Source organism: Thunnus maccoyii, chromosome 8 (assembly GCF_910596095.1).
Source record: "Thunnus maccoyii chromosome 8, fThuMac1.1, whole genome shotgun sequence".
NCBI classification, from domain to species: Eukaryota; Metazoa; Chordata; class Actinopteri; order Scombriformes; family Scombridae; genus Thunnus; species Thunnus maccoyii.
In genome coordinates, this window is record NC_056540.1 from 34,088,360 (window position 1) to 34,107,500 (window position 19,141).

The window sequence follows — 19,141 nt, forward strand, 5'->3', positions numbered from 1 at the left end:
AAAAGCAAATGTAAACAGACTTCATAAATGATGACGTACATGAAGCATGTGACTCAAAATGACACATATTCTGCATATTTCCAGCTCTATATTTATATTCTGGGGTTCTACTGGAATAAAAACTCCTTATTTATCTTCTACTGGTCCTTTATGCAGCCCCTCAGTTCAGCCTCTGTCTGAAACAGGCCGTTTTAGCTCCTGTCTCTTTAAGGCCCGACTCTGTTCTGGAAATCAAGCTAGCTTGTAGCATGAGACTCCTATGGAAGCAGCTCCGCCATTCACCTGCGTCCTCGTGAACGCGTTCAGCTGCTGTATTGATTTGCGGGACTGATGAAGCTCTTCTCACACTTTACAAACAGTTGCCACAATATGAAACGACAGATTGTAGCGGAGCCTTCATTTTGAAAAAGTAGTTTGCGTTAGCTTAGCGTTACAGTCTGAAGGGAAGAGCATCTGCATTTGTAGGAACTCCTGCTGTCTGAAATGGCCCATGATTGGCTTAAATCTCCCGTCACAGGCTAGATTTTCTAAAGCAGAAGTCTAGTTTGCCCTCAGACCTCTTGAATATTTGCCCAATGACACCAAAAATAAAACACAGCTTTAACCACCAACTGTTTATCTGCTTATATTCACACAACAGGAGCGGATGGAAACAAACATTCACTACATTTTAGTTTGACCATTTTCTGAAAATTCCGTTAAAATAAATTAAAAATTTCTCTTTTATATAGCACTTTACATAAGATATTTTAAAAATGTAAAGTGTCTCTTTAAGTTCGGTTCAGGAAGTGAAAATCCTAATTTGACCCTCAGTTTGCAGCCGATTGAATCTGAATTCCAGTCGGCGTCTGAGATGAACTCACATTCAAAAAAACTCACTCTGAGGAGGATTTCTGTGTCTGTGATGTGAATATTAATCTGTCTTCAGGACGTCTGGATGGGAATTGTTCAGACTGACCCCAAACTGCAGAAACACGGAGCAGAGATCCAGACAGGAAGCTCGCAGGTTCATTAGCGGCGACTCGGTTCTGTCATTAAAGGAGCCAAACATTAAATAAGGATTACCTCCGACTTCATTCCCACATCACATCCAGCTGCTGAACTCTGTTTTATACAAGTGTAATTAATGAAGCAGAGACACCTTCAACCTGCAGAGAACAGTTTCATTAAATGAGATCAACATGAATCCGAACACGCTGTCAGAGCTTTAACCCTCTGATCCATCTGACACTTACTTTCTGTTTCAAGCTCTCGCTTTTACTATAATCAACATTAAAATAATTTTTATTCATATAAACTACTATACACAGTACTTTTGAGTTCTCTTACAAATTACATTCCAGTGCAGCTATTTGCATTGAAGTTTTAGAAAAGTAAAATCAGTTCTTATTGTTTGTCAGATTAAAGTAAGATGTCTCTAAAAAGACATTCAGAGTGAGCAGCTGCTTGTAACGTTAGCTAACTTTAGCTAACGTTACGTTTCAGAATAATTATCAAGTATTTTAAGTATCTCAGTAATGTAACTGCCTGTTATATGAGTAGCAGCTTTTCTTGTTAGCAAATGTTAGCTAACGTTACATTAGCTCAACAGTCAAGGTGAGAATAAAGGCTGGAAAATCACTAAAAATAATAAATTCTGAATGTTTATTATTATTATAATGTTTACAATTATTTGAGAAGTCAATAATCTATTTTCTGTACAGCAGCTTGTCCTGTTAGCTACTAGCTAACGTAACATTAGCTCAGAAGGTGAGCTGAGCTGAACACTGAAATAATTTAGATGATATGTAATATTAGTTTTAACTGTCAGACAAGACTTAGCAACAGTTTGTATTATTATCACAAGAGATTAAAAATAATGACATTTTAGATGTAATGACCATTATTTGAGAGCAATTAAGCATTTTAAAGTATCTCAGTTACATCTTAATTAGGCCTATAGGCTGCATTACTAGATTATTAATAATTACTAACAATGACACATAATAAATCACAAAACGTTTAATATAATTTCATTATGGATCCTGGAACGTGCCACTGGAATAATAAGACTTAAAATGTTTCTTATTATTACAGTAAAAGTACATAAAAAGTTTTTTATTATTACAGACCTTTACAGTAATAATTGTTTTTCCTTTCTGTTTTTAAAAGATTAATTAATATTGATCAATTAATAATTCAATATTTGATATTAATTTCAAAACTGAATAACAAAATAAATTTAAAAAATTAACAATTAAAATTTTATTAATTTAAAATGGTAAATTATTAATTATTTTCAAGATATAAAAAAACATTTATACTTTTTTAAAACACCTTTAAGAAGATCGAATTTTAAATCTTTTCCATGTTGATTTTATGTTTCTTATATATCTATTTTATTATTATTATTATTATTGTTGTTATTATTAATGTATTTCCCCTCAAATCTGTAACTGAGTGTTTTCATAATGACTTATGAACCTGGTTTATTATATATATATATTTATTATAACTATCTAACAGCACTGTAAATTATTTATTTCCAGTATTTCACGAGATTTAACTGTAATATTTCACAATGAATTACACGATGGTGACTTTACAGACTTTAACTGTGTTATTAATACTGTACTCTGAATGTTACTGTGACATCGATGCAGCGTCGACGTACCGTAAAAATTTGAATTTGAACTTTATCGCACAGCATTGTGGGATTGACAGCGTCAGTTTGGTTCAGATACGGTGAGTAATGAAATCAGGTTTGTTATTTAACTAAACGACAGAGTTTTTGATCTAATAATGTATATTATTTTACCCTGTAACTTAACTAGCATTAACTGTTTGTCATATATGTGTTGTTTAAGCCAGAGGAAAGAATTAGCACACAGAGATACGGTAGCTAAGCTAACTGTTCCTCCAGTAAGTTTGCTCACTTTTAAACAGGCTCATATCTAATGTTACCTGCAACGTTAACCTACCTGTATTATAGCTTGTAGCACCTTGGAATCATTAGCTAGCTGGTCAGAAAGCCTCGCTTTAAACGTTTTGACCATCATCCGTTAGCTAGCTTTTGTCATTGCTAACTGTATCATTGCTAACTGACTGTATATAAAGATGGCTCCCCAAGAGTGACACCAAAACATCTGGATCGCCTCCTGCCGGAGAGGACATAAAGCAAACTAACATATCTGTGGTGAAGTAAAACTGTGAACCAGAGTTTTCTGGTAAAGATCACATGTGTTCAGGATCTGTAAATGCTGTAAATGTAGATGCTGGTTCACTTTTAACAGGCTCAGTTTTTGTAGTTTTGCTTTAGGATCCTACTTTAAGATAAATGCTACGATACTGTGTGTGCAGAAATTTATAGTTCAGTTTTATTTTGCAGGTTTGTGCCACCGATGTCAAATGTACTGTCATAGCAGGCTCCCCTCACTTTACTGTCCAAGGTAATATTGATATTTAATATATATGTATGAACATCTGAGTGTATCTATCTGTCTGTTACGTTTTGGCAGTATCATAGTGTTAGGGTATTTAAAAATCCTGAAGGTGTGATTTTCAATACCATCAAAAACACAGACTCCTAGTAAACCTTAAGTTTACAAGGAGCACTTGAAGGCAACATGTAATCCCCTGTCCGACCAGGATGTGGGTCGGGCAGTGTGGATTGGCTCTCATAATGGGTCAGGTGGATGCAGGTATTAAAACCCCTTGCTTGAGGAGGCTGCTGTAAGATTCATTCATGATTGCAGTTATGTTACTAGTTAACTTTGTTACAGTAAAATAAATTCATATAACAGATAATCATGATGTCATTTTTCACTGGAAAGCTAGCACATGTGGGTATTTTGGGGTAAAACAGGAGAGGAGGGAATATTGTTACTTGACTTGGATGTTGCAGAATGATGAAGAGTATGTGCAGTTTAATATTCATCTGCTGAGTGTGATGTGGGAACCTGAAGCCTGCAGGTCACCGTGAGGACGGACTCTTCAGGGAAGGAGGAGACATCCTTCAGTTGAACCTTTGTAAAAGTAAGTGTTTAACCAACAAGCTAATATTGCATTGATGAAGGGAAGAGCCCTTGCTTTTATTAAATATATGTGGTTTTGTATTACTAATCAAACATTTCCTGGTTCTGGCTACAAGGTCGGTCATGGGCAGATATTGTGGTATCTCTGGCAGAAGACTGACTCGGTTATTACTTTTTACAGGCTGTCAACCGGCTTACATACGGGCCAGTTCTGGCAACGCCGGCCTCCGGTGTTGGGCCAGTTTGTGTGGGCCAGCTCTGGCAGTTTTGTTGTGGTGATTGTGGCCCAATGCTGGCAGTGTCAGTGAGGTTTTGGCACCCAGACTCAGGCCAGTATAGGCTACGTCTGCCATTTTTGTTGGAGGGGGGGGGGGGCCCTATGCTGGCAATGCTGGTTCAGTGTCGGCAGCCGGCCCGGTGAACTCGGGCCGATTCTGGGGCAGCATTCAAACCGGGTTTGGCACGAGTCTGGCAGCCGTACTCCGGCCGAGTTATTTCTTCTGGCCTGCAGGATTTGGGCCATTATGGGAACAACGGACCATCCTGGCTACCTGGACAGCTTCAGTTTATTTAAAGAGTCTCTGCTCACTTTACAGGTAATAATGTGAACAACATTGAGATCATATCAATGTTTGTAAAAGAGCAACAGTTTGATTTCCAAGCCAGTGAAATTAGGAGAGAGAAGATGTTTTTTTGACTGGATTTGAAAGTTTTAACAGAGCTTCACTCCCGACTGCACAGTGGTAGTTTGTTTGTTTATTTATTTATTTATTTTATGTCAATGTCCATTGTTTTTACATCCACAAGCAAATGAATTTATAAGCAATGTGAAAAATATAATATAATCTTTTAATTTAGATTGACTCATAATCTGTTTCTTTTTATTTTTAAGGGACAACCATGAAAAAAGAGACATAACATAACTATATAAAATAAATACAAATGTTTGTAGCAGTTTGGCTTCACACAGTTGTTTACATGTTACAGTGAAATATTTGGACATTAAAGAGAAAACAAAAAGGAATAACATTTTAAAAAATCATTATTTTAACAAAATCAGGTCTCAGAGGTTTGACATATTTTTGTTGTATGAAGACGTCGATCTGAGATGAAATGAAAAATGTCATTTTAACCCTTTAACATCACATCCTGCTCATATTATGCACCTATTCAACAACACATTCTTATATCACAATCCAATCATGTTTTCTTCCTGTAAAACAAAAAATGACGCAAACATACACTGACATGAACAAACCAGTGTCAACCAGTAATATCATGACATCCACAGAGCTCAGATTCGTCCCGCCGGTCCGTCCTGTTTCACTCAGAAACACGTCGACAGATTTTGATTTAAAGTGAGGAAGAGTTGAGACGTGATGGATTATTGATTACTGAGGCTGCAGATGTACTCGATATAACTGTATTACTACTCCTCCACATTCACTCTGTACTACAGCTGGAGTTACACATTACATATAATACAGTATAATATGTTTGTTAATGTGATGGATTACAGATTAATAATGGATCAGTTTTTATGATCCAATAAACAGAAATCATCTTTTACTGAAGTTAAATTCTGAATGCAGGACGTGTAAAAGTATTTTATTTCTACTAATAATAATCTATAATTTACTTCTTCCACCACTTCCACACTTATCTAGAGATAAACTTTGGTCTAATATCACAAATCAGTTTCATATTTTTAACAGTAATAACAGATTATAATCAGTATCACAGCAGCTGTTAGTGAAGAGGATGAAGAGTGAAACGTGTAAATCCTGAAGGTTTCAGTATCAGTCAGGTTTGATAGTTACCCGTCTGACTGTTAACGACACACACACACACACACACACACACACACACACACACACGACGAGAGTAAAACACACACACACACACACACACACACATGTAAAACAGCATCAACAGTGAAGGAAAGCTGCTGCAGTCAGTGGTGTGATTTTCTCACCAGAGCTGCTGACATGTTGGACCTTCAGGAAGCAGCAGGTAACGTGATGATGATGATGATGATGATGATGTCAGCACTGGAAAAATATTACAAATCAAGTGACAGAAATGAGAGTTTAGTGAAATATAGTAAAGTTTGATCCATGTTCTGTCCTACGAATGTTCACTTTGTTTCAGTCTGAACACAGACATGAAACATGTTGATGTCATTCAGTGTGACTCACACTTATTATAATATACAATATAATATACAATAAACCTCCTTAAATACACTGAGAAACAGAGGAAAGAGGCTGCAGAAGCTGAGAATCATCACAGTTATCAGTGATAGTCGTCTGAACATCATGTTAGACTGCAGACAGCTGATTCACACCACTGATAACCAGAGAGTCACAGCTAACTCACTACATACATACATACATACAGAGATACATAGATAGATAGATAGATACATAGATAGATAGATAGATAGATAGATAGATAGATAAATCTTGCAGCAGTCACTTCACATTTTACAAAATACAAAAATGGAGAAAGGCTAAATTATAAAAAATAACTAACTCAAATATAAGAAATAAATAGAATAAATATAAACAGAAGACAGAGTAAAGATAGAGTTGTGTAGAATGTTCTATTTGTTGAATTTACACTGTTCAATGATATTGATATGCTCTAATACACTGCGGTTGTAAGGAAACAGAATCCCCCAAAGCATCATGGGAACTGTAGTACCAAACACTAAGAGCATGATTATCCCATAAATCAAAGACAGGAACAAAGAATAATAACAGGAGAGACAAAACCTGTTAATAAATAGATAAATAATAACAATAAATAATATTAATGATAAACAAGACAAACACAAATAAAATAGTAATTAAGATAATAATAAAATACATTTACAGTAATAATGGAAAGTGGAGTCATTAACTGGCACGCTGAGGCCTCCGTATCATCACTTTATTTTACATGTAACATGTTTATCAGACGCTGAAACAGGATTAAATGATGTTCCTCCGGAGACGGCGGCAGATTTAAAGTTCACCTTCTCGCTAATAAAAACGTTAACGGGATTATTACAAACAGCATCGCTTCACTCACATTCTAATCTCATTACTGGATTTATCTGCATCTGTTAATTAGAAACACTTTCTTATTATTTCTGTTTGTGTTGTTTCCCACCTACAGCTGACGTGTCACCCTGAACCGGCAGCAGCAGAGGGGTTTCATCTCCGGAGGTTTCTGCTGCGAGCGTCTTGACCCTGCAGGATGAAGCTTTAAATTAACAGATGATTCAGTTTCCTCCTGCATGAAGCTTACGTATTCATCAGACTGGAAAAACACATTTTTATTTCACACAAGACGTAAAAGAAGGAAAACAAGGGGACATGAATATCGAGCGTTACAGATAATCAGCTTCCTGTTTGTTTGTCCTTCAAAATAAAGTCTCGTTTCATATTTAAACTGCTGTGTGCTGAGTTTCCTCTCAGATCTTTTACATTTATAAATATAAAACTTTGCATGTAAGTTCCTTCCTGTATTCTGACTGACTGTGTTACCTGCACTTAACACGCCGCCTCTAGTGGTTTTATTTCCTGTTCTGATGTCGGATGTTGAACATGATCAAATTCCAGAAACTTGAGATGAACGTATGTAGAAATGCTGCCTGCAAGACAAAAGTCAGGGCTTCAACCTGCTCTGAACGCTTCGTTTGCAAAGTTTTATTTTTAACTTTACATTCATTTTGTAGCCGTTGCTAAGGTGGTTGCTAAGGTGGCTGCTAAGGTGGTTGCTAAGGTGTTTCCATGTGTTGTTCAGCTCCAACATGTACGGATGGATTTGAGAAGTTGACATTTGGAGTAAAGAAGTTTAGTTTGTTTACGTAGCCTCCAGAGGACACTTCCTGAAGCTGACCAATCAGAAGAGAGCGAGCTCATCAGGGACTGGTTGAGAAAGGTCTCCTGTATTCTCACCTGTCTGACCTGTGGAGCTCTGATTGGCTCGTCTGAGAGTTGTGGGGGCGTGTTCAGACTGTTTTCAGTCTGATCAGGGGTTCAGACCAGCTGCTCTGACATCACTTCCTGCTCCGGCTGAGCGCTGCCTCCGACACGTCGATGTTGCGTTCAGGCTCAGGAGGAAAAACTCGTCACTCCTCTCTGATGAGCCCTAATGTGTCGGGGTTAATTGGTGTAATCAGAGGGGTTAATTAGTCCGCTGGCGGCGTGGAGGGGTGACACCAACACACACCTCTTTAACAAGTCGGTCGCAGGCGAGAACGCAGGGCTGAATATTCACTGAGAGCAGGAGAACGAGCTCTGACAGGAAGTTTACAGATATGAGAGAAGATGAACCAGATGATGGAGATAAAATGATTTCACTTATTGTAAAACTACTAAATATTAAAATACTGGTTTGTACAGATAATTCCACACAACATAAAGAGTTTGGACGACTGGAAATGTGGCATAAAGTTGTGTTTTATTAACACTTTAACCCTGAAAGTTACTTTAGTTCCAGGTTTCAGTCTGCTGTTGACCTGCAGGAACCTCTGATGTTCACAGTGAGGAAGAAGAAGAAGACAAACTGACCTGAGAGCAGGTGAAGGTTGGTTGATTGGAGTCTTTAAACTCTTCAACTGTTGTTCTTCTTTTTAGCAGCATATTTACAACATCATAACTGAAGAAAACAAAGAAATAAACAAGAAAACAATTCTGCTCCGACGTCCAGTGTGTTGAAATTAGTGGCATCTATCAGAACAGACTTGGACAGAAATGGAATATAATATTCATAAATGTGTTATCATTAGTGTATAATCTACTTTATATCTACAGAGGGAGCGGATCCTCCTCCATGTCTCTACAGTAGCCCAGAAGGGACAAACCAACTACGTCACAACCTCTCGTCTTTGTACTAAAGTTATTGTGAAATTGAATCGTGTTCCTGCACATGCTCAGTAGCGTCTGCCTGACACAGAACTACATGATGCTGTTATTAGTCTTTGGATCCGTTTCTAAACAAACTAACGTGACCAAACTCTTCATGATGAAGGAACATGTGACCCAGTGCAGCGTTGTGATATATAGATGTATCAGCTTTGATACAAACACAACACTAGTGAGTAGATCAGCTCATCATCTCACAGCTTCCCTCCATCTACACCACATCTGGCATCTTGCCACAGGAACTTGACCATTAAAGGAGTCCAAGTGGGTCCGAACCAACATATTGAATCAAAATAAACATCATCTCTGTGATGTGTGTGTGTGTGTGTGTGTGTGTGTGACTTAAAGACCATTAACAGGCCTCAAACATGATCAATCAGTACCTTTCACCAGACAGCCGCCGGCTACAGCTGTCGGTTTATAGAAGTGACTGAGGTGTAAATTAGAGGTTACGGAGCGTCGCGGTGACAGGAGGACGTTAAGATGAAGAGTTCACCCTCAAACAGATGAAGAGTTCACCCTCAAACAGATGAAGAGTTCACCCTCAAACAGATGAAGAGTTCACCCTCAAACAGACTTTAGAAGAAGTGAAGCAGCGACAAACAACCACGCTTTATAACTGTAGTTATAGAAATACAAGCACCAACACACACACTGCAGCATCGGGCCTGTTCTCAGTGTGTGTGTGTGTGTGTGTGTGTGTGTTTGTGTGCGTGTGTGTGTGTGTGTGTGTGTGGTCCAGGTATTCCTCATGTGGGGACTCGCCTCCCTTATGGGGACAAAAAGGAAGTCCCCTCAATGTAAATCATTCATTTTAGGGTGAAGAGTTGGTGTAAAGGTAAGATAGGTTTAGGGTTATATTAATATAATGTCCTCTGAAGTGATGGAAACACGGCTGTGTGTGTGTGTTTGTAGGTGTCTGTGTGTGTGTGTGTGTGTGTGTGTGTGTGTGTGTGTGTGTGTGTGTGTGTGTGTGTTTTCTGCCCCCTGGTGGTCAGATGATGTCATCACAGGAACTGCAGCTCCACAGATCTCAACCTCTGCTGATGAGATGGATTTTTCTCTTTTCTAGTTTGTCACTTAACTGATGTTATTACACGTGTATTTTGACTTCTAACGGACTGTGATTAGATGAGATTTTATTGATCTGTGGGGTTAATGATGCTACAGCAGCACAAAGAGAAACACAGCAGGAAACAACGAGCAGAGGAGGAAATGAAATATTAAATTGGGGAAAACAACTATAAATCTAGATTGAATTAAATCAACTCAGAATACAAATACAGAAAAAACTAAACAACTTGAAATAAGCAGCAGTATCTACACTGTTGTATATAAGTGAGTTTAATGTGTAATAATGACGTTCACGAGCAAAACTGTCTCCAACAGACTGATGTGCAAGTGGAGTGAATAATAATAATAATAATAATAATAATAATAATAATAATAATAATAGCCTGTAGATTAATAAATATAGGGATGGCTTGATATATAAAAAGTAACAGAAATGTAGTTCAGTAACTAAAGTGAAGTACATATAAACATGTGGTGTATTATAATAGTATAATGTGATAGTAAGATAACTACAGGATATAATATATAATATACAGTCTTATATATACTGTACACTGTAAAATGTTACTTGTTTCAGGTCTTAAAATTTTAGGTTAAGTCAACAAAGACAAATATTAGATGACATGTTTTATAAACGCTTGGATTTACTGAACTGTATAAATCTATATTATTTATATTTTCTTAATATGAAGAGTCAGTTTATAACTTGTTGTTCTATAGATTCAATATAAGAATAACATGCAAAGCTTCTCTCAGTGACATTATTATTATTATTATTATTATTATTATTATTATTATTATTAATGTAGTATTCAGGTATTGTACTGTACATTCATCATGTTTGAATTGTTTTTATTGTTATGAAAAGAAACAACATGTATTAAAGACAAACAGCAACTTTCCTTTGTCTAAGTAGTTACTGACAAAATACCCTGTATAATATTTTACAGTGTATAAATATATTTATAATATTCTGTATATAAGGTGACATAACATGTACAGTACAGTAAGAACGTTTGTAGAATCTAAATTAATTTTGTTTAAATATGAAATGATGCAGCAGACGTAAAGATTTTCCTCCTGATGGTAAATCACTGTCCATCATGTCAAAGTTTCATCATATTTCCATTTGTCATATATTTAAAACTACAGCATTCATGTACAATTATTAGAAATCATTAGAAAAACAAATATTTCATCAGTTTTGTGTCATTTTAACAAATGTAAATGTGTCTTTTGTAAATTCTTAATAAAGTAATTAATCACCAGTTCATTCGTCTGATATACAGAGAAAATACAAAGTTCTTTTACAGTATTCAGTGATCATATAATCAATATTTCATCAGTTATTAGTACAATAATTCCTGGTTTAGTTGAGGTGATTTCTGTGTATCGTTGGCTTCATTTCCAGCCTGTAAATCACAAGTTTACCTTCTTTTTTTTTTTTTGGTGTGTGTTTGTTTCAGTGAAGCGTCTGAGGCATCGATTCGCCTGCAGGTACAAATAAAACGAGCGAGCGAGGCCGAGTTAATACCAGAGAGAGAGAGAGAGAGAGAGAGAGAGAGAGAAGCCTGCAGGTCGAGTTCAGAAGCTTTAAAGGAGACAAAGAAAGTAAAGAAAAACAGTGTTTTCATTATTCATCTGTCATACATGTCAGGATGACTTATTTATTTGATGCTGATCATTTATTGATGACATGAGCTGTATGGGGTCATCATCACGGGAAGTTAGGGGTGCAGCCCGCCGCCTCCAGGTGGCCGCCCGCCAGAGCCAGAACGCCACCCGCCACTTCCTGTAGACGTTACACTCCACTTTACCCACAATACACTGCTGCGCCTCCTCCATCAACACTATTATTCAGATGATCAGCAGTGTTACATCAGCTGCTTGTGACCATCTTTCATCTAAATATCTGATCAGTTTTATTAAATAACATGAATGATTACATCATTTCTCTCACATGTTACTGTTATAACAGTCATGTGATGCTCACAGTGTAGAAGAAGTACTCAGATACTTTACTGCAGTAACAGTACAGCAACGTAAAAAATACTCCATTAAAAGTCCTGCATGAAAAATCCTCCTACAGTAAAAGTACATAAGTATTATGAGCTTGATGTAGTTAAAGTATTGCAGTAAAAGTACATAAGTATTATGAGCTTGATGTAGTTAAAGTATTGCAGTAAAAGTACATAAGTATTATGAGCTTGATGTAGTTAAAGTATTGCAGTAAAAGTACATAAGTATTATGAGCTTGATGTAGTTAAAGTATTGCAGTAAAAGTACATAAGTATTATGAGCTTGATGTAGTTAAAGTATTGCAGTAAAAGTAGTGGTTTGGTCCCTCTGACTGATATATTATTATATATGACATCATTAGATTATTAATAGTGAAGCATCAGTGTTAGAGCAGCATGTTACTGTTGTAGCTGCTGGAGGTGGAGCTAGTTTACACTACTTTATATACAGTTAGCTAGTTTAGTCCAGTGGTTCCCAACCTAGGGGTCGGGGCCCCTCCAAAGGGTCAGCAGATAAATCTGAGGGGTGGTGAGATGATTAATGGGAGAGGAAAGAAGAAAAAACAAAGTTCTGATACACAAATCTGTTTTCAGTTTTTGGACTTTTTCTCTAATATTTATTGATCGTCTCTGCTGGATGGAGAACTGGTGTTCAGCTGATCAACAGAGGTTCAACAGTCTCTCTTGTGTCTGATGCTGTTTATAAAAACAACTTGCAGCACCTTCTATTCCAACCATCCCGTCTCATCATGAAAACCTCCAGCGGTGAGCCAGAGTCAACAAAAGGCTTCATGAGTGTCACAGTCCAGGTGAACAAACAGCTGAATGTGGTTTAAGAAAACTAAACTGTGAAACTGTTGTGAAAAGGTGACACATGTCTGACAACTGTCCTGAACAAACATGCTGACGTGTTCAAAGAGGAACTGGGAAACATGAAAGAACTGAACATTAAGCAGACCAACGCTGCTAAAAAACCAGTCCAGTTTGCAATAAAACCAAAAGTTGAAGCTGGAATCCTTGATGAAGAGCAGGATGCTGCAACCAGTCAGCCAGTGACTGGGCCACTCCGCTTGTACTGGTCATGAAAAAAGATAACTGTGAGGATCTGTGAGGATTTCAAAGTCACCGTGAACTCCATACTGGAGGCTGAACAATATCCACTTCCTCACACTGATGATCTGTTCACTGGTTTGACGTCAACCAGCAGACCTCCAGCATGACGATGAGAAGTCGAGAGATCTGCTCACAAGAGCCTCTGCAGGTCCTGCAGACCATCATTCACAATAACATCAGCTCCAGCTCTCCTCCAGCGTGCAGCGGACCAGATACTGAGCAGATGATCTGGAAGACAGAGGAGGAGCCTCTGAAGAACCTGGATGCTACACTGGAAGAACATGGACTCAGTTAGTGTGTTAGCGGAGTGCTAACTGTAGCAGCGCGGTCATTAGCAGGTATGTGGGCGTCGTCGTGCTGTAACTGGTTGGGCGTGGACTCTGCTGATGTTGATGAGTCTGGTGGCGGCGAGGGGTGCGACGTCATCAGTCCTACACTAACTCCACCTTCAGCAGCCAGCCGACACCTTCACCTGAACACACCGGTAAGGCGAGAAGCATGTGTGAGTGTGTGTGGACTTTAAGAAGAACACACACCTTGTCAGGGTTTCTACGACAACCTGTCGGAGTGGGCGGAGCTTATGAAGCTGAAGGTGAAGGAGCACCTGCACCTGCACGAGGTCTCCACCCACCTGTGCAGAGAGAAGGAGGAGCTGGTCATCGGTCAGCAGTCTTTCAGTCTCTGCCACATCCCTGATCTACACACTTACTGCTTTTATCTTTATTATTTTAATCGGAGGCATTTTTCCTGGATTGTGTATGTTGTATCTTGATGTGCGGCTTCATCTCCTCCTCACCGGCCTGTCGGTGTCCTGCCGCTGTTACGCTGTGGATTCTCCCGGGGATGCACATCTCCTCCTGTCCTTCCCTGGACAGCTGGCTCTTGGTCACAAGCTAACACTAGCTTTGTGCTAGCGCTCCCCACCCGCACCATGCAGATACTCCACCTCAGATCTTCACAACCTCAAAAAACCTCCTGCTACCGAGCAGCACAGACGTTCTCATAGATGCTGGAACACTACACCAAATGTAGACGTCCTCTTTAGGCTACCCCCAGATTATTTATGTATATATATACACACAATAATATATATTAATCTTAATTGATAGGGAGTCACTGTCACTCTCATTGGCTCTTCGTCTCCTCACTCTCCTGTTTGTTAAACTTCTCTCTTTCTTCCTCTTCAAGTCCTGCTGCCAAATATAACGTACAAATCTGAGCCAGAAGCTTCGTTTTAGGCAAAATCAATTTTTCCTCAACAAAACGTGAATTTGTTGTCAGTGTTTGGAGGATCCTCTGCTGGTGCAGTCAGCTTCCTGTTAGACTGTGGAGGTTCAGTTCTCCTCATAACAAAGTTGCTTAACATGTTTATTGTGAACCATCGCGCTGTGTGACTCTTATTATCATAAGAGCTGCAACCTTTACTTTTTATGTGATTGATCTCGCTCTGTGTTTGCTGTGTCACATGTTAGCTCAGTGCATCATATTACTGTCTTACAAACATGAGGTCACAGGTTCAGTCTCACCTGCAGGCAACGTTAGTCTCAGTAGAGTTTCATACTGTTCAGCTTGCAGCAGTGCAATGCAATCAATTCCAGCTTCCAGCAGTCACACGCTTTTTCTTCACAAATTGTATTTTTCACAATAACAAACAGAATAAGAAGCAGCAGCTGCAGCTCACACGCAGTTTCTTCTGGAAATGCAAATATTCTAGTTTAGTTAAAAGTCTTCAGGTGTGTCTGTCTGTCCTGCTTTAACATTCAGGTGGAGGTGGGGGGGGGGTGATGTCGGAGCTGAAGGGCAGCTCGATGCCAGCTGCTCGGCGGGTTCGTTCTCCGGGTGTCAGTGTGCTGGAGGGAAAGGTCACCTTATCTAAAGACGGACCTGCAGCTCTCAGACAGGTGGCTCTGCCTGCTGGGCCAGATGTTTTTTTGTCCTCTTTAGCTTCCCGTAGATGTAGTCTGTGTTGACACGCGGTGACCTCAGCGGGAGGCGGCGGGTCTGATCTTCAGCTCCGAACACATGTTCCTCCGTCACACTGTTTTCACTCTCATTCAACTTTCCCGAAATGTTTTTCTGCACTTTTTCATCACAGAGGACGAAGAGAAGAAACACACATATTCCCCAAAACTTCTCAAATAAATGATAAAATATATAAAATCTCCTGCCTCAAACACGAGGATATAAGTGGGAGTGAGACCTCCTGATGGATGTTTGTAGCAGCAGTCTGACCTGAGAGTCGACTCTTCCTCTGTCAGCTGTTTCCTCTCAGCGGCTGCTACACTTCCTGTGATTTACAGGATCATAAATCAGGAGGAGAAGAATCACTGCTGCTGCACGTCCAGGTGTGTGTGTGTGTGTGTGTGTGTGTGTGTGTGTGTGTCTGTGGTTCAGGTCTGGTTGGGTTTAAAGATGATGATTTGGGTTAAAATGGATGTTGTGGGTTAAAGTTACTACTTCCTTAAAGTTAAGCCACCTTCGTCGTCATGGCAACAATAATAACCACAGGGTTAAAAGGTTAGAGGACGACCGCTAGATGGCAGCTGTCACTCAAACTAACTGTAGGTGTTTTCTGGGAGGAAAGACTGGTTTCACTGGTTTCTAAGTGGATTCGTGGAGGTTTATTGGTCATGATGTCCTTGTGAGTTACGCTGAATGATGTCGATGTTCTGACTCTTCTTCACCTCCACGCGGTATCTTCGTCTCACCTTCGCTCGTCGTGGACTCGAGATGCTTTTAAGATGATGAATCAGCCTTCAGACGTCGGAGGATTGAATACTCGATGAGTTCACTGTATATTTAAAGACACATTAAGCTGAAAGTGTTTTTTTCTGAAGATCACATCATAATAAAAATTAATATCCATCCTGATGGGATTATAATAGATTATAATAGATATAATTCAGATCTTCATGAGGACTTTGTAGTCTCATTATGTCGACGAGACGTTGAACGAGTGTCAGTCATGTTGTATCTGCTCGGTCGGGTTTTGATCATATTTAATGAACGCTGCTCTCTGCTGACGTGCTAACATGCTAACACTGTCTGAGAGCATTAAAGTCAGTTCACAGAGAGAGTATTAATAACCGCTGATGATCACAGATGCAGACACATGATCGCTGGAGTGAGTCGCACATCAACACAAAACTCAACTGGAAGTCGTAGAGAAGTCGTCCTGCAAACTGACTGTAAATATTAAATATGTCATTATGTGTATATTCACATGTATATCTCACACACACACACACACACATACAGGTGATTCCCCTCAAAGTAATTAAGATAAGATAATCAGATACATGACAAACATTGAGCATCCATTGAAACCAGAAAGAAGGCAGAAACCAGTTCAACACAGGAAAATATGAGATTCTTTAACATCAAATATTAACAGACGTTCCAGTAATTACTAGAAAACACAGTTAAACAACTAATAACCACAGTGTTTCTCTGATCTAGTTATTAGGGATCAAAAGGTAAAAGTATCATGATAATCATCTGTTTGTTCTGTGATCAGTCAGCATGTTGCAGCTTTGTTGGACTAAATAAAAACAGTTGTAAAGAAAAGCAGGTTATTCAGAGTTTAATTCCTCTAATGAAAACAGATACTGTCACATGTTTCACTGCAGTAGAAACACAACCTGTACTAGTGAGACACTAGTGAGACACGAAGCAGCATCAGAGGTTCAAAGAACAACAAACATTTTATACAGAAAACTCACAAGATTGTTTTTCCTCTTCAGGAGAACCTGCACCAAGTTTACTGTCATCAATAAACCTCCATAAATCCTCTTAGTTCAGTCTCAACTCTTCCTTACACGTATTTATAAAAACATTCTCATCTTACTCACATGCAGTAACTTCTTTATATTGTTGAATAAGTCTGTGAGATCAGTGTTGTTGTTGTTGTTGTTGTTGTTGTTGTTGACTGACACCTGCTCAGGTGGAAGCTCTCAGTGGGATTATTGTTCTATTGTTGCTGCAATAATCATCTCTGGAGTTCATGTTCATGTTAGTGTTGATGACAGAAAGATGTAAAGGTGTGTTAGTGGCTGACAGGTAAGAACTGAACACACAGCAGAAACATTTAGATCAGACAGAAAAGTTAAATATGGTTTTTTTACAAGAAGTTTGTGTGAATTTATATAAAATATGTGTAAATGATCTGTTCAGCTTTTTTTTAAATTTTCATCAGTTTGTTCACAAAACGTTATTAACGCTCGTTTCTCTTTAACGAGTCGAGCTGAATTCTGTCTGATCTTCGTTAATTAAAGAGCGACGTGTCGTCTGTCAGCAGCGAAAATGATCTTCTGCACATTTCAATTTACATTTATTCATATTTACAATGACTTCAGATTAATAATTCACTGTAAATTGCATAACTTAAAGTGTGCATTTCATTAAGAAGTTAAAACTACATTTAATGACGAGACGTTCAACTCTGGTGTTAATTAAACTTTTTATACATTTAATTTCAAGTCGATGTGAAATAAACGACGGAGCTTCACCTGCTGATGCTGAACGTTTCTCATCAGGACGATCTCTCCCATCCTGCATCAACCAGTCCCATCCTGCATCAACCTGCATCAACCAGTCCCATCCTGCATCAACCTGCATCAACCAGTCCCATCCTGCATCAACCAGTCCCATCCTGCATCGACCAGTCCCATCCTGCGTCGACCAGTCCCATCCTGCGTCAACCAGTCCCATCCTGCATCGACCAGTCCCATCCTGCATCGACCAGTCCCATCCTGCATCGACCAGTATGTTCCAGCTCCAGGAACATCAGTATATATAGTGTGTAACTGTTGTTTGTAATTTGTAATGTCAGTATTGTCTTTTGGAATACATTTGAGTCATTTGCAATATATTTCAGTTATCTTTGATGTTTTGTATTATTTTAAGAAGATAGCTTTTATTGTGAAACAGCCACTTTTATTTAGAAAAGCCAGTTGTGCCGTTCTGACGTACGGGAGAAGGGAGAAATGAGCAGGTAAAGATGCACATGTGCTCCAGCTAAGATACATGCTAAATGTCAACCTATTTAAGTGGTTGTGAAATGTTTAAGGACCCTTGAAGGACCAAGGATAATTCCCAACGCAGCCAACGAGGTAATTCATGTTTTTGTCTTTATTTTACTTTGATGAGCTGTTTTCCACGTGCTGTAAAGGCTTTTATTTTCGCTAACTTTGTCTTTATACGGTGTGTGTATGTGTCTGTAGTTTTCACGGTGGATTTGGAGAGAAAGCTACAAATAAACCAGTTGCACGACTTGTGTTTGCCTGTGCTTGGAGGGAATTACATAGTGTATAATATTAGTTATTAATGGTGGAACTGGGACACAGTCCGTCTTAACCTACCAGACGACTTCTCAGTTATTAAAACTGTCAGCAGGAGTTCAGATGATTCTGATCTCAGGAGTGAAGCTTCATTTACACGAGCTGTGGGGAACAAAACACGACAACAACAACAACAACAACAACAACAACAACGACAACAGCAGCATTAAACAGCAAACACAAGTCAGAAAACATTTAGGAAAAGCAACTGAAAATGTAAACAATACTTTAAAAAGTCATCAGTCGTTTTAGAAACGTTTTACGTTTATAAAATGTAAAAGCAGAATTTTAGAGAAGTGACAGAAATACAATAGAAATATAACAGTTTTAGAAACACAACGTTTCTCAAATGTCCTTTAGAAAGGAGTTAAAGTTTAGAAAATAAAGTTCTTAACAAGATGCAACGAAACTTCAGCGACTGTCTAGAAAAACACACAAGTTTAAAAAGCATAATTACATTTTTAGAAAGAACAGCTGCAGCGTTTCTGAAGAAAATATCTCAGAATGAAACTTCAGCAAAATAGTTACATGGAAAATGTAACTACAGCAAAACATCAGAAAACACAAGTTTAATGAAAGAGCGACTGTAAGAACACAGAAAAACATTTCTTAGAAGATTCAATGACAGTTTCAGAAAAACAGAAAATGCAACATTTCAGTAAAAGTGA

At 38.5% G+C, this 19,141-nt stretch overlaps 2 long non-coding RNA genes across 6 annotated transcripts; one reads left to right on the forward strand and one right to left on the reverse strand.

Annotated features, from left to right (window-relative positions):
- The first annotated feature begins 2,519 nt into the window (after positions 1-2,519).
- Positions 2,520-7,448, forward strand: LOC121901558. 5 transcript variants are annotated; one of them, XR_006097301.1, is made up of 4 exons: positions 2,520-3,428; positions 3,884-4,014; positions 4,195-4,609; positions 7,176-7,448. It is a non-coding gene; the product is annotated as an uncharacterized LOC121901558 (long non-coding RNA). The 5 variants fall into 5 exon arrangements; XR_006097300.1 differs by having other exon boundaries at positions 3,945-4,014; XR_006097302.1 differs by lacking the exon at positions 4,195-4,609 and having other exon boundaries at positions 2,520-3,175; positions 3,368-3,428; positions 3,945-4,014.
- On the reverse strand, positions 5,082-7,254 carry LOC121901563. The gene is made up of 3 exons (XR_006097307.1): positions 7,170-7,254; positions 5,989-6,064; positions 5,082-5,841 (listed from the first exon to the last, which is right to left on the reverse strand). It is a non-coding gene; the product is annotated as an uncharacterized LOC121901563 (long non-coding RNA).
- Positions 7,449-19,141: the final 11,693 nt, after the last annotated feature.